This window comes from Schistocerca nitens, chromosome 6, assembly GCF_023898315.1.
Source record: "Schistocerca nitens isolate TAMUIC-IGC-003100 chromosome 6, iqSchNite1.1, whole genome shotgun sequence".
In the NCBI taxonomy this organism is placed as follows: domain Eukaryota; kingdom Metazoa; phylum Arthropoda; class Insecta; order Orthoptera; family Acrididae; genus Schistocerca; species Schistocerca nitens.
The window spans coordinates 115,010,968-115,036,012 of NC_064619.1; the positions used below are offsets into that span (position 1 = coordinate 115,010,968).

Below are 25,045 nucleotides of genomic sequence, written 5' to 3' on the forward strand. Positions count from 1 at the left end.
TTCTAAAATTAAAAAGCTTTGTTCTGAACTCTGCGAAATTGAAAGAGAACTAAAATATTGCTCGAAAGAGAAAACTGAATTTTCTTCTTCTTACGAAATGAAGCTTGATCTCTTGCCAATTGATTACTTCAGTGGTGTTAGTAACTTGTGGTTCGGTCAACATGACATATTATTCGCCTTATAGATGGTCCGTCTGATCTTGAGTGAGTAGCTGCTGAATGTTCGTTAACATGAAATTCAATCAATTGATGTGGGAGTCTCTTTTTTTTTTTTTTTTACGTTACAGTTTTGAGCAGGTAGTTGGCGAAGTTATCCTTAAAGTTTTTCGTTTTCATTAGCATATGGTGCTGAGTTGTAAGATAGACACAGAAGTCTTCGTTACTCTTGTCTTCTTGTGTAAATAAGTAATGTACAGTAGCGGCTTTTAACCAGTTTAGTGCGTTCCTTCTCGTCCGTGGGTACGGAGTATCGTCCGGCGTCAGAAAGGCAGCAGGTGTTATATATCTGGGCGATGTTCTACTAATGAGTGCTAACTTTTTCGTGATATATTCCCATATATCTTTTATGTTGTCGCACACAAACCTGTGTTCATCAGTATCCATTAAATTACACGTTGTGCACAAAGGTGATTCTGCGAGGTGTATGTTATGTAGTTTGGAGTTAGTTGCCAATTTTCTGTTAACTGCGAAATACCAAGTGGCTTTCAGTGTAGACGGCAAATACGGACAATGGATGTTCTCCCAGATTACCTTCCAGTCGTAAAAGTTGTATTTTTCTTCAATGTTATTTTTCTTCTTATCTTTCATGAGTTCCTGGTACACGTGTTTCACTGTCTTCATTTCTTGTTCGGGGATCCGTGTGTGTACATAACTGTACTCCAGTAAAAACCATTTTAAGTGGTAAAGTCCGTTTGGAATATGTTGCACCGTGATAGGTGGACTGAGGTCGGCCGGAGCTATCTCAGTAAGCAGGTGAGCAGCGAGACTATCAGCTGAGTGTTTCCATTGGTGGAAAGTTGTTGATATATATAAAGCTTGCGCCTTCTTTTCAACATCGACAAGATTTAAGCCACCATTTTCTGTGGCAAGCGTTAAGGTGTCAAACTGAACTTTAAAAATGTGGTGACGGCTGACAAACTGTCCTAATGCTGACATGATTCGTTTTGCAGTGAGTGCAGACATTGGTAAAACTTGAGCGATATAATTGAGTTTCGAGGTGAGGTAGACATTTGCGACCGTTACTTTCTGAATTTCATTTAGTTTCCGTACACTGTGTTCCCGTATGCTGGCACGAATAGTCCGTAGAAGCTTTCGATAGTTGGTTGCAATGGTGTGCCGAATATTATTCTGAAAATCAATTCCAAGGCACTTGAATATCTTCAGCTGACGTAGTTGTCTGTGAGGGTGCGATCCGAGGCCGCGGCCAATATTGAATATTCCGGACTTTGTCCAGTTTAGTTGTGCACCTGACGCGTGCTCATATTGCCTGACTAGCTGTAGTGCGGTCTCCACTTCAGTTCTATTTAGTACAAGGAAACCGACATCGTCTGCATACGCCTTGCACACTACTCGGGATCCATGTATGACGATGCCCTGTAAACTTTGCGTCAGGGTAGCTAACAAAGGCTCAATGGCAATCGCAAAAAGCGCCATGGACATTGGGCAGCCCTGCCTGACGGAACTGGCTATCTCGATTGCTCGGGTAGGCTGGCCATTGATGATGACTCTGGATAAATTAGTCGCTACCATCTGTTTTATAATTGCGACGAACCCAGGTGGAAAACCCATCGCATACATGGTACGAAAGAGATACTGGTGGTTTACCCTGTCAAAGGCTTTGTCGAAGTCCAAAGATATGATGGCACATTTCAGCTTACAGACTTCCGCAATAGAGATTAAATCACGGTAGTCGCACAGAGTCTGTCGAATTTTCCGATCCTTGCCCACGCTGGTCTGGTAAGGGCCAATGATACTGGTCATTGTAGATTTAAGCCTTTGGGCCAAAAGTCTCGCAAAGATTTTATAGTCGCTGTTGAGCAGCGTTATCGGTCTTAGATTTTTTACGTTTGCACTGCCTGAGGTTTTTTTAATTAGAACGATTATGCCTTCACAGAAGCTGGTGGGGATCACGTTGTTGTGGTCTAGAAGTTCGTTACAGATGCAAGTGATCTTCGCCCTTATGGTGTTCCAGAATTTTTGATAGAATTCGGCGGGAATTCCGTCAGGTCCGGTGGATTTATTCTTAGCACTTTTCCAGAGTACATATTCCACGTCTTCTTCGGTCGCCACGTCTAATAGCTTTTCCGCGTCCACGAGACTGACTCTGTTGCGCAAATTATTCAAAAGAGCATCCTGCGCTTGCACGTTAACTTCTTTATTTGACATCAAGGTGGTGAAGTAGTTTAGCACCGCCGCTTTAATCTCGTTGTGCGTAGTCAGCGTTGCGCCATCCTCAGCAATTAACTCCGTCAGTACTTTACGGGACCCTTTCTTACTTTCTTGGATCATATGGTAGACTGAGGTGAGTTCTTGGTGTACAGTTGTCTGGACCCGCGACCTGACTTTGTAGCCTTCTAGCTGCGTCCTCCTTAGGGTTAGGATTTTGGCCTGGATTTTCTTAATTCGTTGACAATTCTCGACAGCCGAAGTACCGAGCATATACAGTTCCCGCAGACAATGAAAATAGAAATTGATCGTCCTTTGAAGCCAAAAGCTCTTTTCCCGTGCGTAGTTCATGAAACACCACCTAATTTTAGGTTTGGCGCACCTCAGCCACCAATCAATGGCCGAATTATAAGAGGCAAATCGTTGCTCACATTCTCGCCAGGTATTGAGGAAGGCTTCTTGACACGCCGAGTCTTGTAGATGTGAAACATTTAATTTCCACAGGCCCCTGTATCGACACGTCCGTTGTCGGTCTAGACTTATAGTACAGATGTATGCAGCATGGTCTGAGAAAGCCACTGGCCATACTTCTGACTGCAGAACGTTATTCCTCAAAGTGGGTGTGACATAAATTCGATCAAGACGGCTTGCCGAATGGGTCGTGATATGGGTAAACCCAGGTGCTGCCCCATGCTTGAGCTCCCAAGAATCAACTAAGCGCAAGTCTCGTACAATTCGTTCCAGTTCAAGTGATTTGTTAAGATTGGGAGTCTGGTCCTTTGCACTGATGACACAGTTAAAGTCGCCTCCGAAGATGACATTGGTGTGGCGGACGCCAAAGAGAGGAACTATTTCTTCTTTAAAAAATTCTGCTCTTTGACGTCTATTACTGGAACCGGATGGGGCATAGACATTAATTAGTCTGTTGTTATAAAAAGTGCCCGCAATGCCCCTACTGTTCGGCAGTTTTGTGACGTCGGTAATAATGATACCTTCCTTCACAATAAAAGCTGTACCTAATTCGCAACCGGCCCCAGGATTAGTGATCACATTATAACCTGGTATGCAATCAAGTCTGATCTCTGTTACTTCTTGTACAAATAAAATGTCTACATCAGCTGCATATAAAAAGTCCTTTAAGTGTTGCAGTTTAAGAGCGCTACGGATCTTATTAATATTGAGAGTAGCAAGTCGATAGGCCTGTGGCGGAATAGTGGTGGACTAAACAGGAGCAATACCTAAAATCAGTCCGATATCAAACAGAAATAACGCTGGAAAAAACAAGTCACGTCGTAGAAGCACTTTGGAAGCAATTCCAGATAACAAAACATGTATTGACAGTCACTTTAAAGGCAGAGTTAAAAATAGTCTCCAGTTGAAAAGGGATCAGTCGTGCGTTCTTTTTGCGCGGCAGTTTCTGTCGAGGCGTTATCTTTCTCGGTAACATCGTCGACTTTGGAGACTGAAGTGACGGCTGTCACCGTTTCGGAAGTATCCATACTGTCTACTTCGGCAGTGGATTCTGTATCGTCCGCCCAACTAGTTGGCGGCGGTTGTGTCGAGGTCGTTACCGACTCTGGTGCAGGATAGAGTTTGACCATGCGGACATCACAGTCGGTTCGGAGTTGAGCTGACTGTTCGGGGTTCAGAGGGAGAGCATCTGAGACATTGTCAAGGACTGATGGTAAACTGGCTGAGGGATGATCATGGTTTGTGCTATCAGATGCTTTGTCACTGAGTTGTTCACCTATCTGTTTAGCCTTTTCGCGCAGAACCGGTGCAATCTGTTCTGCACCCTGGCGGGCAACTCTCCGTTTTTTAGTTTTTCTGGGAGACGTACGATTGTGTGGGCCTTGATCGGAACCTGCTGGAGATTCCCCCCGTGGAGTAGCAGCGGCCGATTGGGACGCAGCCGTTTGCATGTCGGATGCCTGTTCTTCTGTGACTACTACGGACGGCGATACTTCTATGGGTTTAGGTGGGGTCTCTTCCGGCGTTGCAACAGTCCCCATTTGCGTCACTGGCGCAGGCACAACAGTATTTTCACTGATTTCGGTGACCGTGGATGTAGCTGAAAGCCCACGCGCCACGGCGACGTACGTCACAGGTAGTGTTGTCATCGCGGGGGGCCTGGCTGCCTCGCCGGCAGGCAGCTGCGCCACTCGCCTCTGCATGCATTCGGCACGCACGTGACCTGTCGAGTTGCATGCGGCACACGTTCGAGGCTGATCATCGTACATTACTATCGCACGATACCCGCATATGTTAACATAAGACGGGATGTGCTTCTGCAGCTCGATTTTCAATTGCCGCACCCCATTAAGAACCGGGAATTTATGTGCACTAGACCAACGTTCCGCAATATTGCTGATGATTTTACCGTAGGGACAGAGCACTGCGTTGATCTGTTCACTGGTTATTTCAAATGGAAGTTCAAAGAGTCGAACAGTCCGTATTCCTAGGCCGGCATGCGAAACAACAACTTCACCCACATTGCCATCGCTATGTTTAAATTTGAGGATACCACCACAAGATTCAACTATTTTCTCACACATGTCTGATCGAGCTAATTTAACGAAAACGGTGCTACTGACAATCGAAAGATGTATCCCGATTATATCCTCAAGTCCTATCTTTACTTCATCTTCTAACCATTGCTCAACTTCAAAAGATTTAGGTCGGACAAAGTTTCTGTCAAACGTAAACTTCAATGTGTCTTTCCTACTCGGTTGAGACATCACGAAATCGAGTTCATTTCCAGATTACACCAAAACACTGGTAGACACTGAAGCAAGCGCAGTGACTCACCACACGAAAACAACGACGGCGCGGCGCGCAGCACAGCACGTCCGACCTCGACCGCGTCCGCCGGCTGACTGGCCACTGAGCTAAGAAGGCGGCAGCTTAGCGTTTGCGAGCTATCCCCGAATTGTCACTTCATCATACTGAATCTTGCAGCCCTCGACTAGATATCGGATTTGGCACACAGCTGCTGCTGGGGGTGTCCACATTGCCGTTTTCCAAATCTCTTGACTGTTTCGCCCTTACGATCGACGACGAGCGTCGGGCCACCAGAAGTTTGCGGTCTGCACAATCCTGACCTAGTGCACAGCTTGTGGGATAGCGTGGCTCGACTGCGAAATGCACCTTTCGGCTCCTCTCTCTGGCTACAGTATGCTGTTGTCCACAGTGGCACTGGCGTTGCCCATGGGGCTTCATGTAAGGCGACTGCACGTCTCTCGGCCAACAGCGGCCCACTGCAGACCGACACTTAAGAGACACCAAATACAAATCGACATCGAGAGACAGGCCCTGTCATATGGCAGTCGCGACGTATACGCTGAAATTGAATGTAAAGAATACGTCTTTTGTAGTGGGCGTCGCTCTACTGCAGTCACACATGGCGAATAAATAGGAAAACAGTAGAACGTCTGTGTAGGGCCATGTTTTTACCTACAGTGTCACTTGGCTGAATGTGTATAAGGCTGTGTGGCATCACTCAAACACAGCCAAATTGTCACGCTAGCTGTGTATCTCTAACAAAGTTGACGTATGTCCTCACCTCGGTGCCGGTTAAAACGATTTCGCCCCCGGGTGGGCTCGAACCACCAACCTTTCGGTTAACAGCCGAACGCGCTAGCCGATTGCGCCACGGAGGCGTTGACTTTGGCTCCCTTGTGCTCTGTATATCAACGCAATTCGTATACCTTCTGCAGGAATCTCGCAGAATGGTAGCATCTGCTTGCGCCTCTTCACATGGATAACGTGCATGCACACTGTAGCGAGGCTCGTAAACGAATGACATCGCCAAGCATGACATTATACTGCAAAATGCATACAAACCACTGTTGTGCCTATGCATTCAGAAAACCTCTGAGGCCAGTAGAATACTTGTCATAGGTTGTAGAACATCCCTTTCATTCAGTGTACTGCCATGTGTTAGATGCTGCTCGAGATAGCTCCGCTCCTTGCAGGAAGGTTAAAAAAATGAATGCCTTCTGTGAGGTTCGAACTCACGACCCCTGGTTTACGAGACCAGTGCTCTACCACTGAGCTAAGAAGGCGGCAGCTTAGCGTTTGCGAGCTATCCCCGAATTGTCACTTCATCATACTGAATCTTGCAGCCCTCGACCAGATATCGGATTTGGCACACAGCTGCTGCTGGGGGTGTCCACATTGCCGTTTTCCAAATCTCTTGACTGTTTCGCCCTTACGATCGACGACGAGCGTCGGGCCACCAGAAGTTTGCGGTCTGCACAATCCTGACCTAGTGCACAGCTTGTGGGATAGCGTGGCTCGACTGCGAAATGCACCTTTCGGCTCCTCTCTCTGGCTACAGTATGCTGTTGTCCACAGTGGCACTGGCGTTGCCCATGGGGCTTCATGTAAGGCGACTGCACGTCTCTCGGCCAACAGCGGCCCACTGCAGACCGACACTTAAGAGACACCAAATACAAATCGACATCGAGAGACAGGCCCTGTCATATGGCAGTCGCGACGTATACGCTGAAATTGAATGTAAAGAATACGTCTTTTGTAGTGGGCGTCGCTCTACTGCAGTCACACATGGCGAATAAATAGGAAAACAGTAGAACGTCTGTGTAGGGCCATGTTTTTACCTACAGTGTCACTTGGCTGAATGTGTATAAGGCTGTGTGGCATCACTCAAACACAGCCAAATTGTCACGCTAGCTGTGTATCTCTAACAAAGTTGACGTATGTCCTCACCTCGGTGCCGGTTAAAACGATTTCGCCCCCGGGTGGGCTCGAACCACCAACCTTTCGGTTAACAGCCGAACGCGCTAGCCGATTGCGCCACGGAGGCCTTGACTTTGGCTCCCTTGTGCTCTGTATATCAACGCAATTCGTATACCTTCTGCAGGAATCTCGCAGAATGGTAGCATCTGCTTGCGCCTCTTCACATGGATAACGTGCATGCACACTGTAGCGAGGCTCGTAAACGAATGACATCGCCAAGCATGACATTATACTGCAAAATGCATACAAACCACTGTTGTGCCTATGCATTCAGAAAACCTCTGAGGCCAGTAGAATACTTGTCATAGGTTGTAGAACATCCCTTTCATTCAGTGTACTGCCATGTGTTAGATGCTGCTCGAGATAGCTCCGCTCCTTGCAGGAAGGTTAAAAAAATGAATGCCTTCTGTGAGGTTCGAACTCACGACCCCTGGTTTACGAGACCAGTGCTCTACCACTGAGCTAAGAAGGCGGCAGCTTAGCGTTTGCGAGCTATCCCCGAATTGTCACTTCATCATACTGAATCTTGCAGCCCTCGACCAGATATCGGATTTGGCACACAGCTGCTGCTGGGGGTGTCCACATTGCCGTTTTCCAAATCTCTTGACTGTTTCGCCCTTACGATCGACGACGAGCGTCGGGCCACCAGAAGTTTGCGGTCTGCACAATCCTGACCTAGTGCACAGCTTGTGGGATAGCGTGGCTCGACTGCGAAATGCACCTTTCGGCTCCTCTCTCTGGCTACAGTATGCTGTTGTCCACAGTGGCACTGGCGTTGCCCATGGGGCTTCATGTAAGGCGACTGCACGTCTCTCGGCCAACAGCGGCCCACTGCAGACCGACACTTAAGAGACTCCAAATACAAATCGACATCGAGAGAAAGGCCCTGTCATATGGCAGTCGCGACGTATACGCTGAAATTGAATGTAAAGAATACGTCTTTTGTAGTGGGCGTCGCTCTACTGCAGTCACACATGGCGAATAAATAGGAAAACAGTAGAACGTCTGTGTAGGGCCATGTTTTTACCTACAGTGTCACTTGGCTGAATGTGTATAAGGCTGTGTGGCATCACTCAAACACAGCCAAATTGTCACGCTAGCTGTGTATCTCTAACAAAGTTGACGTATGTCCTCACCTCGGTGCCGGTTAAAACGATTTCGCCCCCGGGTGGGCTCGAACCACCAACCTTTCGGTTAACAGCCGAACGCGCTAGCCGATTGCGCCACGGAGGCCTTGACTTTGGCTCCCTTGTGCTCTGTATATCAACGCAATTCGTATACCTTCTGCAGGAATCTCGCAGAATGGTAGCATCTGCTTGCGCCTCTTCACATGGATAACGTGCATGCACACTGTAGCGAGGCTCGTAAACGAATGACATCGCCAAGCATGACATTATACTGCAAAATGCATACAAACCACTGTTGTGCCTATGCATTCAGAAAACCTCTGAGGCCAGTAGAATACTTGTCATAGGTTGTAGAACATCCCTTTCATTCAGTGTACTGCCATGTGTTAGATGCTGCTCGAGATAGCTCCGCTCCTTGCAGGAAGGTTAAAAAAATGAATGCCTTCTGTGAGGTTCGAACTCACGACCCCTGGTTTACGAGACCAGTGCTCTACCACTGAGCTAAGAAGGCGGCAGCTTAGCGTTTGCGAGCTATCCCCGAATTGTCACTTCATCATACTGAATCTTGCAGCCCTCGACCAGATATCGGATTTGGCACACAGCTGCTGCTGGGGGTGTCCACATTGCCGTTTTCCAAATCTCTTGACTGTTTCGCCCTTACGATCGACGACGAGCGTCGGGCCACCAGAAGTTTGCGGTCTGCACAATCCTGACCTAGTGCACAGCTTGTGGGATAACGTGGCTCGACTGCGAAATGCACCTTTCGGCTCCTCTCTCTGGCTACAGTATGCTGTTGTCCACAGTGGCACTGGCGTTGCCCATGGGGCTTCATGTAAGGCGACTGCACGTCTCTCGGCCAACAGCGGCCCACTGCAGACCGACACTTAAGAGACACCAAATACAAATCGACATCGAGAGACAGGCCCTGTCATATGGCAGTCGCGACGTATACGCTGAAATTGAATGTAAAGAATACGTCTTTTGTAGTGGGCGTCGCTCTACTGCAGTCACACATGGCGAATAAATAGGAAAACAGTAGAACGTCTGTGTAGGGCCATGTTTTTACCTACAGTGTCACTTGGCTGAATGTGTATAAGGCTGTGTGGCATCACTCAAACACAGCCAAATTGTCACGCTAGCTGTGTATCTCTAACAAAGTTGACGTATGTCCTCACCTCGGTGCCGGTTAAAACGATTTCGCCCCCGGGTGGGCTCGAACCACCAACCTTTCGGTTAACAGCCGAACGCGCTAGCCGATTGCGCCACGGAGGCCTTGACTTTGGCTCCCTTGTGCTCTGTATATCAACGCAATTCGTATACCTTCTGCAGGAATCTCGCAGAATGGTAGCATCTGCTTGCGCCTCTTCACATGGATAACGTGCATGCACACTGTAGCGAGGCTCGTAAACGAATGACATCGCCAAGCATGACATTATACTGCAAAATGCATACAAACCACTGTTGTGCCTATGCATTCAGAAAACCTCTGAGGCCAGTAGAATACTTGTCATAGGTTGTAGAACATCCCTTTCATTCAGTGTACTGCCATGTGTTAGATGCTGCTCGAGATAGCTCCGCTCCTTGCAGGAAGGTTAAAAAAATGAATGCCTTCTGTGAGGTTCGAACTCACGACCCCTGGTTTACGAGACCAGTGCTCTACCACTGAGCTAAGAAGGCGGCAGCTTAGCGTTTGCGAGCTATCCCCGAATTGTCACTTCATCATACTGAATCTTGCAGCCCTCGACCAGATATCGGATTTGGCACACAGCTGCTGCTGGGGGTGTCCACATTGCCGTTTTCCAAATCTCTTGACTGTTTCGCCCTTACGATCGACGACGAGCGTCGGGCCACCAGAAGTTTGCGGTCTGCACAATCCTGACCTAGTGCACAGCTTGTGGGATAGCGTGGCTCGACTGCGAAATGCACCTTTCGGCTCCTCTCTCTGGCTACAGTATGCTGTTGTCCACAGTGGCACTGGCGTTGCCCATGGGGCTTCATGTAAGGCGACTGCACGTCTCTCGGCCAACAGCGGCCCACTGCAGACCGACACTTAAGAGACTCCAAATACAAATCGACATCGAGAGAAAGGCCCTGTCATATGGCAGTCGCGACGTATACGCTGAAATTGAATGTAAAGAATACGTCTTTTGTAGTGGGCGTCGCTCTACTGCAGTCACACATGGCGAATAAATAGGAAAACAGTAGAACGTCTGTGTAGGGCCATGTTTTTACCTACAGTGTCACTTGGCTGAATGTGTATAAGGCTGTGTGGCATCACTCAAACACAGCCAAATTGTCACGCTAGCTGTGTATCTCTAACAAAGTTGACGTATGTCCTCACCTCGGTGCCGGTTAAAACGATTTCGCCCCCGGGTGGGCTCGAACCACCAACCTTTCGGTTAACAGCCGAACGCGCTAGCCGATTGCGCCACGGAGGCGTTGACTTTGGTTCCCTTGTGCTCTGTATATCAACGCAATTCGTATACCTTCTGCAGGAATCTCGCAGAATGGTAGCATCTGCTTGCGCCTCTTCACATGGATAACGTGCATGCACACTGTAGCGAGGCTCGTAAACGAATGACATCGCCAAGCATGACATTATACTGCAAAATGCATACAAACCACTGTTGTGCCTATGCATTCAGAAAACCTCTGAGGCCAGTAGAATACTTGTCATAGGTTGTAGAACATCCCTTTCATTCAGTGTACTGCCATGTGTTAGATGCTGCTCGAGATAGCTCCGCTCCTTGCAGGAAGGTTAAAAAAATGAATGCCTTCTGTGAGGTTCGAACTCACGACCCCTGGTTTACGAGACCAGTGCTCTACCACTGAGCTAAGAAGGCGGCAGCTTAGCGTTTGCGAGCTATCCCCGAATTGTCACTTCATCATACTGAATCTTGCAGCCCTCGACCAGATATCGGATTTGGCACACAGCTGCTGCTGGGGGTGTCCACATTGCCGTTTTCCAAATCTCTTGACTGTTTCGCCCTTACGATCGACGACGAGCGTCGGGCCACCAGAAGTTTGCGGTCTGCACAATCCTGACCTAGTGCACAGCTTGTGGGATAACGTGGCTCGACTGCGAAATGCACCTTTCGGCTCCTCTCTCTGGCTACAGTATGCTGTTGTCCACAGTGGCACTGGCGTTGCCCATGGGGCTTCATGTAAGGCGACTGCACGTCTCTCGGCCAACAGCGGCCCACTGCAGACCGACACTTAAGAGACACCAAATACAAATCGACATCGAGAGACAGGCCCTGTCATATGGCAGTCGCGACGTATACGCTGAAATTGAATGTAAAGAATACGTCTTTTGTAGTGGGCGTCGCTCTACTGCAGTCACACATGGCGAATAAATAGGAAAACAGTAGAACGTCTGTGTAGGGCCATGTTTTTACCTACAGTGTCACTTGGCTGAATGTGTATAAGGCTGTGTGGCATCACTCAAACACAGCCAAATTGTCACGCTAGCTGTGTATCTCTAACAAAGTTGACGTATGTCCTCACCTCGGTGCCGGTTAAAACGATTTCGCCCCCGGGTGGGCTCGAACCACCAACCTTTCGGTTAACAGCCGAACGCGCTAGCCGATTGCGCCACGGAGGCCTTGACTTTGGCTCCCTTGTGCTCTGTATATCAACGCAATTCGTATACCTTCTGCAGGAATCTCGCAGAATGGTAGCATCTGCTTGCGCCTCTTCACATGGATAACGTGCATGCACACTGTAGCGAGGCTCGTAAACGAATGACATCGCCAAGCATGACATTATACTGCAAAATGCATACAAACCACTGTTGTGCCTATGCATTCAGAAAACCTCTGAGGCCAGTAGAATACTTGTCATAGGTTGTAGAACATCCCTTTCATTCAGTGTACTGCCATGTGTTAGATGCTGCTCGAGATAGCTCCGCTCCTTGCAGGAAGGTTAAAAAAATGAATGCCTTCTGTGAGGTTCGAACTCACGACCCCTGGTTTACGAGACCAGTGCTCTACCACTGAGCTAAGAAGGCGGCAGCTTAGCGTTTGCGAGCTATCCCCGAATTGTCACTTCATCATACTGAATCTTGCAGCCCTCGACCAGATATCGGATTTGGCACACAGCTGCTGCTGGGGGTGTCCACATTGCCGTTTTCCAAATCTCTTGACTGTTTCGCCCTTACGATCGACGACGAGCGTCGGGCCACCAGAAGTTTGCGGTCTGCACAATCCTGACCTAGTGCACAGCTTGTGGGATAGCGTGGCTCGACTGCGAAATGCACCTTTCGGCTCCTCTCTCTGGCTACAGTATGCTGTTGTCCACAGTGGCACTGGCGTTGCCCATGGGGCTTCATGTAAGGCGACTGCACGTCTCTCGGCCAACAGCGGCCCACTGCAGACCGACACTTAAGAGACTCCAAATACAAATCGACATCGAGAGAAAGGCCCTGTCATATGGCAGTCGCGACGTATACGCTGAAATTGAATGTAAAGAATACGTCTTTTGTAGTGGGCGTCGCTCTACTGCAGTCACACATGGCGAATAAATAGGAAAACAGTAGAACGTCTGTGTAGGGCCATGTTTTTACCTACAGTGTCACTTGGCTGAATGTGTATAAGGCTGTGTGGCATCACTCAAACACAGCCAAATTGTCACGCTAGCTGTGTATCTCTAACAAAGTTGACGTATGTCCTCACCTCGGTGCCGGTTAAAACGATTTCGCCCCCGGGTGGGCTCGAACCACCAACCTTTCGGTTAACAGCCGAACGCGCTAGCCGATTGCGCCACGGAGGCCTTGACTTTGGTTCCCTTGTGCTCTGTATATCAACGCAATTCGTATACCTTCTGCAGGAATCTCGCAGAATGGTAGCATCTGCTTGCGCCTCTTCACATGGATAACGTGCATGCACACTGTAGCGAGGCTCGTAAACGAATGACATCGCCAAGCATGACATTATACTGCAAAATGCATACAAACCACTGTTGTGCCTATGCATTCAGAAAACCTCTGAGGCCAGTAGAATACTTGTCATAGGTTGTAGAACATCCCTTTCATTCAGTGTACTGCCATGTGTTAGATGCTGCTCGAGATAGCTCCGCTCCTTGCAGGAAGGTTAAAAAAATGAATGCCTTCTGTGAGGTTCGAACTCACGACCCCTGGTTTACGAGACCAGTGCTCTACCACTGAGCTAAGAAGGCGGCAGCTTAGCGTTTGCGAGCTATCCCCGAATTGTCACTTCATCATACTGAATCTTGCAGCCCTCGACCAGATATCGGATTTGGCACACAGCTGCTGCTGGGGGTGTCCACATTGCCGTTTTCCAAATCTCTTGACTGTTTCGCCCTTACGATCGACGACGAGCGTCGGGCCACCAGAAGTTTGCGGTCTGCACAATCCTGACCTAGTGCACAGCTTGTGGGATAGCGTGGCTCGACTGCGAAATGCACCTTTCGGCTCCTCTCTCTGGCTACAGTATGCTGTTGTCCACAGTGGCACTGGCGTTGCCCATGGGGCTTCATGTAAGGCGACTGCACGTCTCTCGGCCAACAGCGGCCCACTGCAGACCGACACTTAAGAGACTCCAAATACAAATCGACATCGAGAGAAAGGCCCTGTCATATGGCAGTCGCGACGTATACGCTGAAATTGAATGTAAAGAATACGTCTTTTGTAGTGGGCGTCGCTCTACTGCAGTCACACATGGCGAATAAATAGGAAAACAGTAGAACGTCTGTGTAGGGCCATGTTTTTACCTACAGTGTCACTTGGCTGAATGTGTATAAGGCTGTGTGGCATCACTCAAACACAGCCAAATTGTCACGCTAGCTGTGTATCTCTAACAAAGTTGACGTATGTCCTCACCTCGGTGCCGGTTAAAACGATTTCGCCCCCGGGTGGGCTCGAACCACCAACCTTTCGGTTAACAGCCGAACGCGCTAGCCGATTGCGCCACGGAGGCCTTGACTTTGGTTCCCTTGTGCTCTGTATATCAACGCAATTCGTATACCTTCTGCAGGAATCTCGCAGAATGGTAGCATCTGCTTGCGCCTCTTCACATGGATAACGTGCATGCACACTGTAGCGAGGCTCGTAAACGAATGACATCGCCAAGCATGACATTATACTGCAAAATGCATACAAACCACTGTTGTGCCTATGCATTCAGAAAACCTCTGAGGCCAGTAGAATACTTGTCATAGGTTGTAGAACATCCCTTTCATTCAGTGTACTGCCATGTGTTAGATGCTGCTCGCAATAGCTCCGCTCCTTGCAGGAAGGTTAAAAAAATGAATGCCTTCTGTGAGGTTCGAACTCACGACCCCTGGTTTACGAGACCAGTGCTCTACCACTGAGCTAAGAAGGCGGCAGCTTAGCGTTTGCGAGCTATCCCCGAATTGTCACTTCATCATACTGAATCTTGCAGCCCTCGACCAGATATCGGATTTGGCACACAGCTGCTGCTGGGGGTGTCCACATTGCCGTTTTCCAAATCTCTTGACTGTTTCGCCCTTACGATCGACGACGAGCGTCGGGCCACCAGAAGTTTGCGGTCTGCACAATCCTGACCTAGTGCACAGCTTGTGGGATAGCGTGGCTCGACTGCGAAATGCACCTTTCGGCTCCTCTCTCTGGCTACAGTATGCTGTTGTCCACAGTGGCACTGGCGTTGCCCATGGGGCTTCATGTAAGGCGACTGCACGTCTCTCGGCCAACAGCGGCCCACTGCAGACCGACACTTAAGAGACACCAAATACAAATCGACATCGAGAGACAGGCCCTGTCATATGGCAGTCGCGACGTATACGCTGAAATTGAATGTAAAGAATACGTCTTTTGTAGTGGGCGTCGCTCTACTGCAGTCACACATGGCGAATAAATAGGAAAACAGTAGAACGTCTGTGTAGGGCCATGTTTTTACCTACAGTGTCACTTGGCTGAATGTGTATAAGGCTGTGTGGCATCACTCAAACACAGCCAAATTGTCACGCTAGCTGTGTATCTCTAACAAAGTTGACGTATGTCCTCACCTCGGTGCCGGTTAAAACGATTTCGCCCCCGGGTGGGCTCGAACCACCAACCTTTCGGTTAACAGCCGAACGCGCTAGCCGATTGCGCCACGGAGGCCTTGACTTTGGCTCCCTTGTGCTCTGTATATCAACGCAATTCGTATACCTTCTGCAGGAATCTCGCAGAATGGTAGCATCTGCTTGCGCCTCTTCACATGGATAACGTGCATGCACACTGTAGCGAGGCTCGTAAACGAATGACATCGCCAAGCATGACATTATACTGCAAAATGCATACAAACCACTGTTGTGCCTATGCATTCAGAAAACCTCTGAGGCCAGTAGAATACTTGTCATAGGTTGTAGAACATCCCTTTCATTCAGTGTACTGCCATGTGTTAGATGCTGCTCGAGATAGCTCCGCTCCTTGCAGGAAGGTTAAAAAAATGAATGCCTTCTGTGAGGTTCGAACTCACGACCCCTGGTTTACGAGACCAGTGCTCTACCACTGAGCTAAGAAGGCGGCAGCTTAGCGTTTGCGAGCTATCCCCGAATTGTCACTTCATCATACTGAATCTTGCAGCCCTCGACCAGATATCGGATTTGGCACACAGCTGCTGCTGGGGGTGTCCACATTGCCGTTTTCCAAATCTCTTGACTGTTTCGCCCTTACGATCGACGACGAGCGTCGGGCCACCAGAAGTTTGCGGTCTGCACAATCCTGACCTAGTGCACAGCTTGTGGGATAGCGTGGCTCGACTGCGAAATGCACCTTTCGGCTCCTCTCTCTGGCTACAGTATGCTGTTGTCCACAGTGGCACTGGCGTTGCCCATGGGGCTTCATGTAAGGCGACTGCACGTCTCTCGGCCAACAGCGGCCCACTGCAGACCGACACTTAAGAGACTCCAAATACAAATCGACATCGAGAGAAAGGCCCTGTCATATGGCAGTCGCGACGTATACGCTGAAATTGAATGTAAAGAATACGTCTTTTGTAGTGGGCGTCGCTCTACTGCAGTCACACATGGCGAATAAATAGGAAAACAGTAGAACGTCTGTGTAGGGCCATGTTTTTACCTACAGTGTCACTTGGCTGAATGTGTATAAGGCTGTGTGGCATCACTCAAACACAGCCAAATTGTCACGCTAGCTGTGTATCTCTAACAAAGTTGACGTATGTCCTCACCTCGGTGCCGGTTAAAACGATTTCGCCCCCGGGTGGGCTCGAACCACCAACCTTTCGGTTAACAGCCGAACGCGCTAGCCGATTGCGCCACGGAGGCCTTGACTTTGGTTCCCTTGTGCTCTGTATATCAACGCAATTCGTATACCTTCTGCAGGAATCTCGCAGAATGGTAGCATCTGCTTGCGCCTCTTCACATGGATAACGTGCATGCACACTGTAGCGAGGCTCGTAAACGAATGACATCGCCAAGCATGACATTATACTGCAAAATGCATACAAACCACTTGTGCTCTGTATATCAACGCAATTCGTATACCTTCTGCAGGAATCTCGCAGAATGGTAGCACCTGCTTGCGCCTCTTCACATGGATAACGTGCATGCACACTGTAGCGAGGCTCGTAAACGAATGACATCGCCAAGCATGACATTATACTGCAAAATGCATACAAACCACTGTTGTGCCTATGCATTCAGAAAACCTCTGAGGCCAGTAGAATACTTGTCATAGGTTGTAGAACATCCCTTTCATTCAGTGTACTGCCATGTGTTAGATGCTGCTCGAGATAGCTCCGCTCCTTGCAGGAAGGTTAAAAAAATGAATGCCTTCTGTGAGGTTCGAACTCACGACCCCTGGTTTACGAGACCAGTGCTCTACCACTGAGCTAAGAAGGCGGCAGCTTAGCGTTTGCGAGCTATCCCCGAATTGTCACTTCATCATACTGAATCTTGCAGCCCTCGACCAGATATCGGATTTGGCACACAGCTGCTGCTGGGGGTGTCCACATTGCCGTTTTCCAAATCTCTTGACTGTTTCGCCCTTACGATCGACGACGAGCGTCGGGCCACCAGAAGTTTGCGGTCTGCACAATCCTGACCTAGTGCACAGCTTGTGGGATAGCGTGGCTCGACTGCGAAATGCACCTTTCGGCTCCTCTCTCTGGCTACAGTATGCTGTTGTCCACAGTGGCACTGGCGTTGCCCATGGGGCTTCATGTAAGGCGACTGCACGTCTCTCGGCCAACAGCGGCCCACTGCAGACCGACACTTAAGAGACTCCAAATACAAATCGACATCGAGAGAAAGGCCCTGTCATATGGCAGTCGCGACGTATACGCTGAAATTGAATGTAAAGAATACGTCTTTTGTAGTGGGCGTCGCTCTACTGCAGTCACACATGGCGAATAAATAGGAAAACAGTAGAACGTCTGTGTAGGGCCATGTTTTTACCTACAGTGTCACTTGGCTGAATGTGTATAAGGCTGTGTGGCATCACTCAAACACAGCCAAATTGTCACGCTAGCTGTGTATCTCTAACAAAGTTGACGTATGTCCTCACCTCGGTGCCGGTTAAAACGATTTCGCCCCCGGGTGGGCTCGAACCACCAACCTTTCGGTTAACAGCCGAACGCGCTAGCCGATTGCGCCACGGAGGCCTTGACTTTGGTTCCCTTGTGCGACTGCACGTCTCTCGGCCAACAGCGGCCCACTGCAGACCGACACTTAAGAGACTCCAAATACAAATCGACATCGAGAGAAAGGCCCTGTCATATGGCAGTCGCGACGTATACGCTGAAATTGAATGTAAAGAATACGTCTTTTGTAGTGGGCGTCGCTCTACTGCAGTCACACATGGCGAATAAATAGGAAAACAGTAGAACGTCTGTGTAGGGCCATGTTTTTACCTACAGTGTCACTTGGCTGAATGTGTATAAGGCTGTGTGGCATCACTCAAACACAGCCAAATTGTCACGCTAGCTGTGTATCTCTAACAAAGTTGACGTATGTCCTCACCTCGGTGCCGGTTAAAACGATTTCGCCCCCGGGTGGGCTCGAACCACCAACCTTTCGGTTAACAGCCGAACGCGCTAGCCGATTGCGCCACGGAGGCCTTGACTTTGGTTCCCTTGTGCGACTGCACGTCTCTCGGCCAACAGCGGCCCACTGCAGACCGACACTTAAGAGACTCCAAATACAAATCGACATCGAGAGAAAGGCCCTGTCATATGGCAGTCGCGACGTATACGCTGAAATTGAATGTAAAGAATACGTCTTTTGTAGTGGGCGTCGCTCTACTGCAGTCACACATGGCGAATAAATAGGAAAACAGTAGAACGTCTGTGTAGGGCCATGTTTTTACCTACAGTGTCACTTGGCTGAATGTGTATAAGGCTGTGTGGCATCACTCAAACACAGCCAAATTGTCACGCTAGCTGTGTATCTCTAACAAAGTTGACGTATGTCCTCACCTCGGTGCCGGTTAAAACGATTTCGCCCCCGGGTGGGCTCGAACCACCAACCTTTCGGTTAACAGCCGAACGCGCTAGCCGATTGCGCCACGGAGGCCTTGACTTTGGTTCCCTTGTGCTCTGTATATCAACGCAATTCGTATACCTTCTGCAGGAATCTCGCAGAATGGTAGCATCTGCTTGCGCCTCTTCACATGGATAACGTGCATGCACACTGTAGCGAGGCTCGTAAACGAATGACATCGCCAAGCATGACATTATACTGCAAAATGCATACAAACCACTTGTGCTCTGTATATCAACGCAATTCGTATACCTTCTGCAGGAATCTCGCAGAATGGTAGCACCTGCTTGCGCCTCTTCACATGGATAACGTGCATGCACACTGTAGCGAGGCTCGTAAACGAATGACATCGCCAAGCATGACATTATACTGCAAAATGCATACAAACCACTGTTGTGCCTATGCATTCAGAAAACCTCTGAGGCCAGTAGAATACTTGTCATAGGTTGTAGAACATCCCTTTCATTCAGTGTACTGCCATGTGTTAGATGCTGCTCGAGATAGCTCCGCTCCTTGCAGGAAGGTTAAAAAAATGAATGCCTTCTGTGAGGTTCGAACTCACGACCCCTGGTTTACGAGACCAGTGCTCTACCACTGAGCTAAGAAGGCGGCAGCTTAGCGTTCGCGAGCTATCCCCGAATTGTCACTTCATCATACTGAATCTTGCAGCCCTCGACCAGATATCGGATTTGGCACACAGCTGCTGCTGGGGGTGTCCACATTGCCGTTTTCCAAATCTCTTGACTGTTTCGCCCTTACGATCGACGACGAGCGTCGGGCCACCAGAAGTTTGCGGTCTGCACAATCCTGACCTAGTGCACAGCTTGTGGGATAGCGTGGCTCGACTGCGAAATGCACCTTTCGGCTCCTCTCTCTGGCTACAGTATGCTGTTGTCCACAGTGGCACTGGCGTTGCCCATGGGGCTTCATGTAAGGCGACTGCACGTCTCTCGGCCAACAGCGGCCCACTGCAGACCGACACTTAAGAGACTCCAAATACAAATCGACATCGAGAGAAAGGCCCTGTCATATGGCAGTCGCGACGTATACGCTGAAATTGAATGTAAAGAATACGTCTTTTGTAGTGGGCGTCGCTCTACTGCAGTCACACATGGCGAATAAATAGGAAAACAGTAGAACGTCTGTGTAGGGCCATGTTTTTACCTACAGTGTCACTTGGCTGAATGTGTATAAGGCTGTGTGGCATCACTCAAACACAGCCAAATTGTCACGCTAGCTGTGTATCTCTAACAAAGTTGACGTATGTCCTCACCTCGGTGCCGGTTAAAACGATTTCGCTCCCGGGTGGGCTCGAACCACCAACCTTTCGGTTAACAGCCGAACGCGCTAGCCGATTGCGCCACGGAGGCCTTGACTTTGGTTCCCTTGTGCTCTGTATATCAACGCAATTCGTATACCTTCTGCAGGAATCTCGCAGAATGGTAGCATCTGCTTGCGCCTCTTCACATGGATAACGTGCATGCACACTGTAGCGAGGCTCGTAAACGAATGACATCGCCAAGCATGACATTATACTGCAAAATGCATACAAACCACTTGTGCTCTGTATATCAACGCAATTCGTATACCTTCTGCAGGAATCTCGCAGAATGGTAGCACCTGCTTGCGCCTCTTCACATGGATAACGTGCATGCACACTGTAGCGAGGCTCGTAAACGAATGACATCGCCAAGCATGACATTATACTGCAAAATGCATACAAACCACTGTTGTGCCTATGCATTCAGAAAACCTCTGAGGCCAGTAGAATACTTGTCATAGGTTGTAGAACATCCCTTTCATTCAGTGTACTGCCATGTGTTAGATGCTGCTCGAGATAGCTCCGCTCCTTGCAGGAAGGTTAAAAAAATGAATGCCTTCTGTGAGGTTCGAACTCACGACCCCTGGTTTACGAGACCAGTGCTCTACCACTGAGCTAAGAAGGCGGCAGCTTAGCGTTTGCGAGCTATCCCCGAATTGTCACTTCATCATACTGAATCTTGCAGCCCTCGACCAGATATCGGATTTGGCACACAGCTGCTGCTGGGGGTGTCCACATTGCCGTTTTCCAAATCTCTTGACTGTTTCGCCCTTACGATCGACGACGAGCGTCGGGCCACCAGAAGTTTGCGGTCTGCACAATCCTGACCTAGTGCACAGCTTGTGGGATAGCGTGGCTCGACTGCGAAATGCACCTTTCGGCTCCTCTCTCTGGCTACAGTATGCTGTTGTCCACAGTGGCACTGGCGTTGCCCATGGGGCTTCATGTAAGGCGACTGCACGTCTCTCGGCCAACAGCGGCCCACTGCAGACCGACACTTAAGAGACACCAAATACAAATCGACATCGAGAGACAGGCCCTGTCATATGGCAGTCGCGACGTATACGCTGAAATTGAATGTAAAGAATACGTCTTTTGTAGTGGGCGTCGCTCTACTGCAGTCACACATGGCGAATAAATAGGAAAACAGTAGAACGTCTGTGTAGGGCCATGTTTTTACCTACAGTGTCACTTGGCTGAATGTGTATAAGGCTGTGTGGCATCACTCAAACACAGCCAAATTGTCACGCTAGCTGTGTATCTCTAACAAAGTTGACGTATGTCCTCACCTCGGTGCCGGTTAAAACGATTTCGCCCCCGGGTGGGCTCGAACCACCAACCTTTCGGTTAACAGCCGAACGCGCTAGCCGATTGCGCCACGGAGGCCTTGACTTTGGCTCCCTTGTGCTCTGTATATCAACGCAATTCGTATACCTTCTGCAGGAATCTCGCAGAATGGTAGCATCTGCTTGCGCCTCTTCACATGGATAACGTGCATGCACACTGTAGCGAGGCTCGTAAACGAATGACATCGCCAAGCATGACATTATACTGCAAAATGCATACAAACCACTGTTGTGCCTATGCATTCAGAAAACCTCTGAGGCCAGTAGAATACTTGTCATAGGTTGTAGAACATCCCTTTCATTCAGTGTACTGCCATGTGTTAGATGCTGCTCGAGATAGCTCCGCTCCTTGCAGGAAGGTTAAAAAAATGAATGCCTTCTGTGAGGTTCGAACTCACGACCCCTGGTTTACGAGACCAGTGCTCTACCACTGAGCTAAGAAGGCGGCAGCTTAGCGTTTGCGAGCTATCCCCGAATTGTCACTTCATCATACTGAATCTTGCAGCCCTCGACCAGATATCGGATTTGGCACACAGCTGCTGCTGGGGGTGTCCACATTGCCGTTTTCCAAATCTCTTGACTGTTTCGCCCTTACGATCGACGACGAGCGTCGGGCCACCAGAAGTTTGCGGTCTGCACAATCCTGACCTAGTGCACAGCTTGTGGGATAGCGTGGCTCGACTGCGAAATGCACCTTTCGGCTCCTCTCTCTGGCTACAGTATGCTGTTGTCCACAGTGGCACTGGCGTTGCCCATGGGGCTTCATGTAAGGCGACTGCACGTCTCTCGGCCAACAGCGGCCCACTGCAGACCGACACTTAAGAGACTCCAAATACAAATCGACATCGAGAGAAAGGCCCTGTCATATGGCAGTCGCGACGTATACGCTGAAATTGAATGTAAAGAATACGTCTTTTGTAGTGGGCGTCGCTCTACTGCAGTCACACATGGCGAATAAATAGGAAAACAGTAGAACGTCTGTGTAGGGCCATGTTTTTACCTACAGTGTCACTTGGCTGAATGTGTATAAGGCTGTGTGGCATCACTCAAACACAGCCAAATTGTCACGCTAGCTGTGTATCTCTAACAAAGTTGACGTATGTCCTCACCTCGGTGCCGGTTAAAACGATTTCGCCCCCGGGTGGGCTCGAACCACCAACCTTTCGGTTAACAGCCGAACGCGCTAGCCGATTGCGCCACGGAGGCCTTGACTTTGGTTCCCTTGTGCTCTGTATATCAACGCAATTCGTATACCTTCTGCAGGAATCTCGCAGAATGGTAGCATCTGCTTGCGCCTCTTCACATGGATAACGTGCATGCACACTGTAGCGAGGCTCGTAAACGAATGACATCGCCAAGCATGACATTATACTGCAAAATGCATACAAACCACTTGTGCTCTGTATATCAACGCAATTCGTATACCTTCTGCAGGAATCTCGCAGAATGGTAGCACCTGCTTGCGCCTCTTCACATGGATAACGTGCATGCACACTGTAGCGAGGCTCGTAAACGAATGACATCGCCAAGCATGACATTATACTGCAAAATGCATACAAACCACTGTTGTGCCTATGCATTCAGAAAACCTCTGAGGCCAGTAGAATACTTGTCATAGGTTGTAGAACATCCCTTTCATTCAGTGTACTGCCATGTGTTAGATGCTGCTCGAGATAGCTCCGCTCCTTGCAGGAAGGTTAAAAAAATGAATGCCTTCTGTGAGGTTCGAACTCACGACCCCTGGTTTACGAGACCAGTGCTCTACCACTGAGCTAAGAAGGCGGCAGCTTAGCGTTTGCGAGCTATCCCCGAATTGTCACTTCATCATACTGAATCTTGCAGCCCTCGACCAGATATCGGATTTGGCACACAGCTGCTGCTGGGGGTGTCCACATTGCCGTTTTCCAAATCTCTTGACTGTTTCGCCCTTACGATCGACGACGAGCGTCGGGCCACCAGAAGTTTGCGGTCTGCACAATCCTGACCTAGTGCACAGCTTGTGGGATAGCGTGGCTCGACTGCGAAATGCACCTTTCGGCTCCTCTCTCTGGCTACAGTATGCTGTTGTCCACAGTGGCACTGGCGTTGCCCATGGGGCTTCATGTAAGGCGACTGCACGTCTCTCGGCCAACAGCGGCCCACTGCAGACCGACACTTAAGAGACACCAAATACAAATCGACATCGAGAGACAGGCCCTGTCATATGGCAGTCGCGACGTATACGCTGAAATTGAATGTAAAGAATACGTCTTTTGTAGTGGGCGTCGCTCTACTGCAGTCACACATGGCGAATAAATAGGAAAACAGTAGAACGTCTGTGTAGGGCCATGTTTTTACCTACAGTGTCACTTGGCTGAATGTGTATAAGGCTGTGTGGCATCACTCAAACACAGCCAAATTGTCACGCTAGCTGTGTATCTCTAACAAAGTTGACGTATGTCCTCACCTCGGTGCCGGTTAAAACGATTTCGCCCCCGGGTGGGCTCGAACCACCAACCTTTCGGTTAACAGCCGAACGCGCTAGCCGATTGCGCCACGGAGGCCTTGACTTTGGCTCCCTTGTGCTCTGTATATCAACGCAATTCGTATACCTTCTGCAGGAATCTCGCAGAATGGTAGCATCTGCTTGCGCCTCTTCACATGGATAACGTGCATGCACACTGTAGCGAGGCTCGTAAACGAATGACATCGCCAAGCATGACATTATACTGCAAAATGCATACAAACCACTGTTGTGCCTATGCATTCAGAAAACCTCTGAGGCCAGTAGAATACTTGTCATAGGTTGTAGAACATCCCTTTCATTCAGTGTACTGCCATGTGTTAGATGCTGCTCGAGATAGCTCCGCTCCTTGCAGGAAGGTTAAAAAAATGAATGCCTTCTGTGAGGTTCGAACTCACGACCCCTGGTTTACGAGACCAGTGCTCTACCACTGAGCTAAGAAGGCGGCAGCTTAGCGTTTGCGAGCTATCCCCGAATTGTCACTTCATCATACTGAATCTTGCAGCCCTCGACCAGATATCGGATTTGGCACACAGCTGCTGCTGGGGGTGTCCACATTGCCGTTTTCCAAATCTCTTGACTGTTTCGCCCTTACGATCGACGACGAGCGTCGGGCCACCAGAAGTTTGCGGTCTGCACAATCCTGACCTAGTGCACAGCTTGTGGGATAGCGTGGCTCGACTGCGAAATGCACCTTTCGGCTCCTCTCTCTGGCTACAGTATGCTGTTGTCCACAGTGGCACTGGCGTTGCCCATGGGGCTTCATGTAAGGCGACTGCACGTCTCTCGGCCAACAGCGGCCCACTGCAGACCGACACTTAAGAGACACCAAATACAAATCGACATCGAGAGACAGGCCCTGTCATATGGCAGTCGCGACGTATACGCTGAAATTGAATGTAAAGAATACGTCTTTTGTAGTGGGCGTCGCTCTACTGCAGTCACACATGGCGAATAAATAGGAAAACAGTAGAACGTCTGTGTAGGGCCATGTTTTTACCTACAGTGTCACTTGGCTGAATGTGTATAAGGCTGTGTGGCATCACTCAAACACAGCCAAATTGTCACGCTAGCTGTGTATCTCTAACAAAGTTGACGTATGTCCTCACCTCGGTGCCGGTTAA

The 25,045-nt window shown here is 49.3% G+C and overlaps 32 non-coding genes across 32 annotated transcripts; all 32 read right to left on the reverse strand.

Annotated features, from left to right (window-relative positions):
* Positions 1–5,969: 5,969 nt before the first annotated feature.
* On the reverse strand, positions 5,970–6,043 carry Trnan-guu (transfer RNA asparagine (anticodon GUU)). Its single transcript has one exon. It is a non-coding gene; the product is annotated as a tRNA-Asn (tRNA).
* Positions 6,044–6,376: 333 nt separating this feature from the next.
* Trnat-cgu (transfer RNA threonine (anticodon CGU)) lies at positions 6,377–6,448 on the reverse strand. Its single transcript has one exon. It is a non-coding gene; the product is annotated as a tRNA-Thr (tRNA).
* A 687-nt stretch (positions 6,449–7,135) lies between these two features.
* On the reverse strand, positions 7,136–7,209 carry Trnan-guu (transfer RNA asparagine (anticodon GUU)). The gene has a single exon. It is a non-coding gene; the product is annotated as a tRNA-Asn (tRNA).
* Positions 7,210–7,542: 333 nt separating this feature from the next.
* Trnat-cgu (transfer RNA threonine (anticodon CGU)) lies at positions 7,543–7,614 on the reverse strand. Its single transcript has one exon. It is a non-coding gene; the product is annotated as a tRNA-Thr (tRNA).
* A 687-nt stretch (positions 7,615–8,301) lies between these two features.
* Trnan-guu (transfer RNA asparagine (anticodon GUU)) lies at positions 8,302–8,375 on the reverse strand. Its single transcript has one exon. It is a non-coding gene; the product is annotated as a tRNA-Asn (tRNA).
* A 333-nt stretch (positions 8,376–8,708) lies between these two features.
* Positions 8,709–8,780, reverse strand: Trnat-cgu (transfer RNA threonine (anticodon CGU)). The gene has a single exon. It is a non-coding gene; the product is annotated as a tRNA-Thr (tRNA).
* Positions 8,781–9,467: 687 nt separating this feature from the next.
* Positions 9,468–9,541, reverse strand: Trnan-guu (transfer RNA asparagine (anticodon GUU)). Its single transcript has one exon. It is a non-coding gene; the product is annotated as a tRNA-Asn (tRNA).
* A 333-nt stretch (positions 9,542–9,874) lies between these two features.
* Trnat-cgu (transfer RNA threonine (anticodon CGU)) lies at positions 9,875–9,946 on the reverse strand. The gene has a single exon. It is a non-coding gene; the product is annotated as a tRNA-Thr (tRNA).
* Positions 9,947–10,633: 687 nt separating this feature from the next.
* On the reverse strand, positions 10,634–10,707 carry Trnan-guu (transfer RNA asparagine (anticodon GUU)). Its single transcript has one exon. It is a non-coding gene; the product is annotated as a tRNA-Asn (tRNA).
* Positions 10,708–11,040: 333 nt separating this feature from the next.
* Positions 11,041–11,112, reverse strand: Trnat-cgu (transfer RNA threonine (anticodon CGU)). Its single transcript has one exon. It is a non-coding gene; the product is annotated as a tRNA-Thr (tRNA).
* A 687-nt stretch (positions 11,113–11,799) lies between these two features.
* Positions 11,800–11,873, reverse strand: Trnan-guu (transfer RNA asparagine (anticodon GUU)). Its single transcript has one exon. It is a non-coding gene; the product is annotated as a tRNA-Asn (tRNA).
* Positions 11,874–12,206: 333 nt separating this feature from the next.
* Positions 12,207–12,278, reverse strand: Trnat-cgu (transfer RNA threonine (anticodon CGU)). The gene has a single exon. It is a non-coding gene; the product is annotated as a tRNA-Thr (tRNA).
* Positions 12,279–12,965: 687 nt separating this feature from the next.
* Positions 12,966–13,039, reverse strand: Trnan-guu (transfer RNA asparagine (anticodon GUU)). Its single transcript has one exon. It is a non-coding gene; the product is annotated as a tRNA-Asn (tRNA).
* A 333-nt stretch (positions 13,040–13,372) lies between these two features.
* On the reverse strand, positions 13,373–13,444 carry Trnat-cgu (transfer RNA threonine (anticodon CGU)). The gene has a single exon. It is a non-coding gene; the product is annotated as a tRNA-Thr (tRNA).
* Positions 13,445–14,131: 687 nt separating this feature from the next.
* On the reverse strand, positions 14,132–14,205 carry Trnan-guu (transfer RNA asparagine (anticodon GUU)). Its single transcript has one exon. It is a non-coding gene; the product is annotated as a tRNA-Asn (tRNA).
* A 333-nt stretch (positions 14,206–14,538) lies between these two features.
* Positions 14,539–14,610, reverse strand: Trnat-cgu (transfer RNA threonine (anticodon CGU)). The gene has a single exon. It is a non-coding gene; the product is annotated as a tRNA-Thr (tRNA).
* Positions 14,611–15,297: 687 nt separating this feature from the next.
* On the reverse strand, positions 15,298–15,371 carry Trnan-guu (transfer RNA asparagine (anticodon GUU)). Its single transcript has one exon. It is a non-coding gene; the product is annotated as a tRNA-Asn (tRNA).
* A 333-nt stretch (positions 15,372–15,704) lies between these two features.
* On the reverse strand, positions 15,705–15,776 carry Trnat-cgu (transfer RNA threonine (anticodon CGU)). The gene has a single exon. It is a non-coding gene; the product is annotated as a tRNA-Thr (tRNA).
* A 687-nt stretch (positions 15,777–16,463) lies between these two features.
* Positions 16,464–16,537, reverse strand: Trnan-guu (transfer RNA asparagine (anticodon GUU)). The gene has a single exon. It is a non-coding gene; the product is annotated as a tRNA-Asn (tRNA).
* Positions 16,538–17,041: 504 nt separating this feature from the next.
* Trnat-cgu (transfer RNA threonine (anticodon CGU)) lies at positions 17,042–17,113 on the reverse strand. The gene has a single exon. It is a non-coding gene; the product is annotated as a tRNA-Thr (tRNA).
* A 687-nt stretch (positions 17,114–17,800) lies between these two features.
* On the reverse strand, positions 17,801–17,874 carry Trnan-guu (transfer RNA asparagine (anticodon GUU)). The gene has a single exon. It is a non-coding gene; the product is annotated as a tRNA-Asn (tRNA).
* A 381-nt stretch (positions 17,875–18,255) lies between these two features.
* On the reverse strand, positions 18,256–18,329 carry Trnan-guu (transfer RNA asparagine (anticodon GUU)). The gene has a single exon. It is a non-coding gene; the product is annotated as a tRNA-Asn (tRNA).
* A 381-nt stretch (positions 18,330–18,710) lies between these two features.
* Positions 18,711–18,784, reverse strand: Trnan-guu (transfer RNA asparagine (anticodon GUU)). The gene has a single exon. It is a non-coding gene; the product is annotated as a tRNA-Asn (tRNA).
* Positions 18,785–19,288: 504 nt separating this feature from the next.
* Trnat-cgu (transfer RNA threonine (anticodon CGU)) lies at positions 19,289–19,360 on the reverse strand. Its single transcript has one exon. It is a non-coding gene; the product is annotated as a tRNA-Thr (tRNA).
* Positions 19,361–20,047: 687 nt separating this feature from the next.
* On the reverse strand, positions 20,048–20,121 carry Trnan-guu (transfer RNA asparagine (anticodon GUU)). The gene has a single exon. It is a non-coding gene; the product is annotated as a tRNA-Asn (tRNA).
* A 504-nt stretch (positions 20,122–20,625) lies between these two features.
* On the reverse strand, positions 20,626–20,697 carry Trnat-cgu (transfer RNA threonine (anticodon CGU)). The gene has a single exon. It is a non-coding gene; the product is annotated as a tRNA-Thr (tRNA).
* A 687-nt stretch (positions 20,698–21,384) lies between these two features.
* On the reverse strand, positions 21,385–21,458 carry Trnan-guu (transfer RNA asparagine (anticodon GUU)). The gene has a single exon. It is a non-coding gene; the product is annotated as a tRNA-Asn (tRNA).
* Positions 21,459–21,791: 333 nt separating this feature from the next.
* Positions 21,792–21,863, reverse strand: Trnat-cgu (transfer RNA threonine (anticodon CGU)). The gene has a single exon. It is a non-coding gene; the product is annotated as a tRNA-Thr (tRNA).
* Positions 21,864–22,550: 687 nt separating this feature from the next.
* On the reverse strand, positions 22,551–22,624 carry Trnan-guu (transfer RNA asparagine (anticodon GUU)). Its single transcript has one exon. It is a non-coding gene; the product is annotated as a tRNA-Asn (tRNA).
* Positions 22,625–23,128: 504 nt separating this feature from the next.
* On the reverse strand, positions 23,129–23,200 carry Trnat-cgu (transfer RNA threonine (anticodon CGU)). Its single transcript has one exon. It is a non-coding gene; the product is annotated as a tRNA-Thr (tRNA).
* A 687-nt stretch (positions 23,201–23,887) lies between these two features.
* On the reverse strand, positions 23,888–23,961 carry Trnan-guu (transfer RNA asparagine (anticodon GUU)). The gene has a single exon. It is a non-coding gene; the product is annotated as a tRNA-Asn (tRNA).
* A 333-nt stretch (positions 23,962–24,294) lies between these two features.
* On the reverse strand, positions 24,295–24,366 carry Trnat-cgu (transfer RNA threonine (anticodon CGU)). Its single transcript has one exon. It is a non-coding gene; the product is annotated as a tRNA-Thr (tRNA).
* Positions 24,367–25,045: the final 679 nt, after the last annotated feature.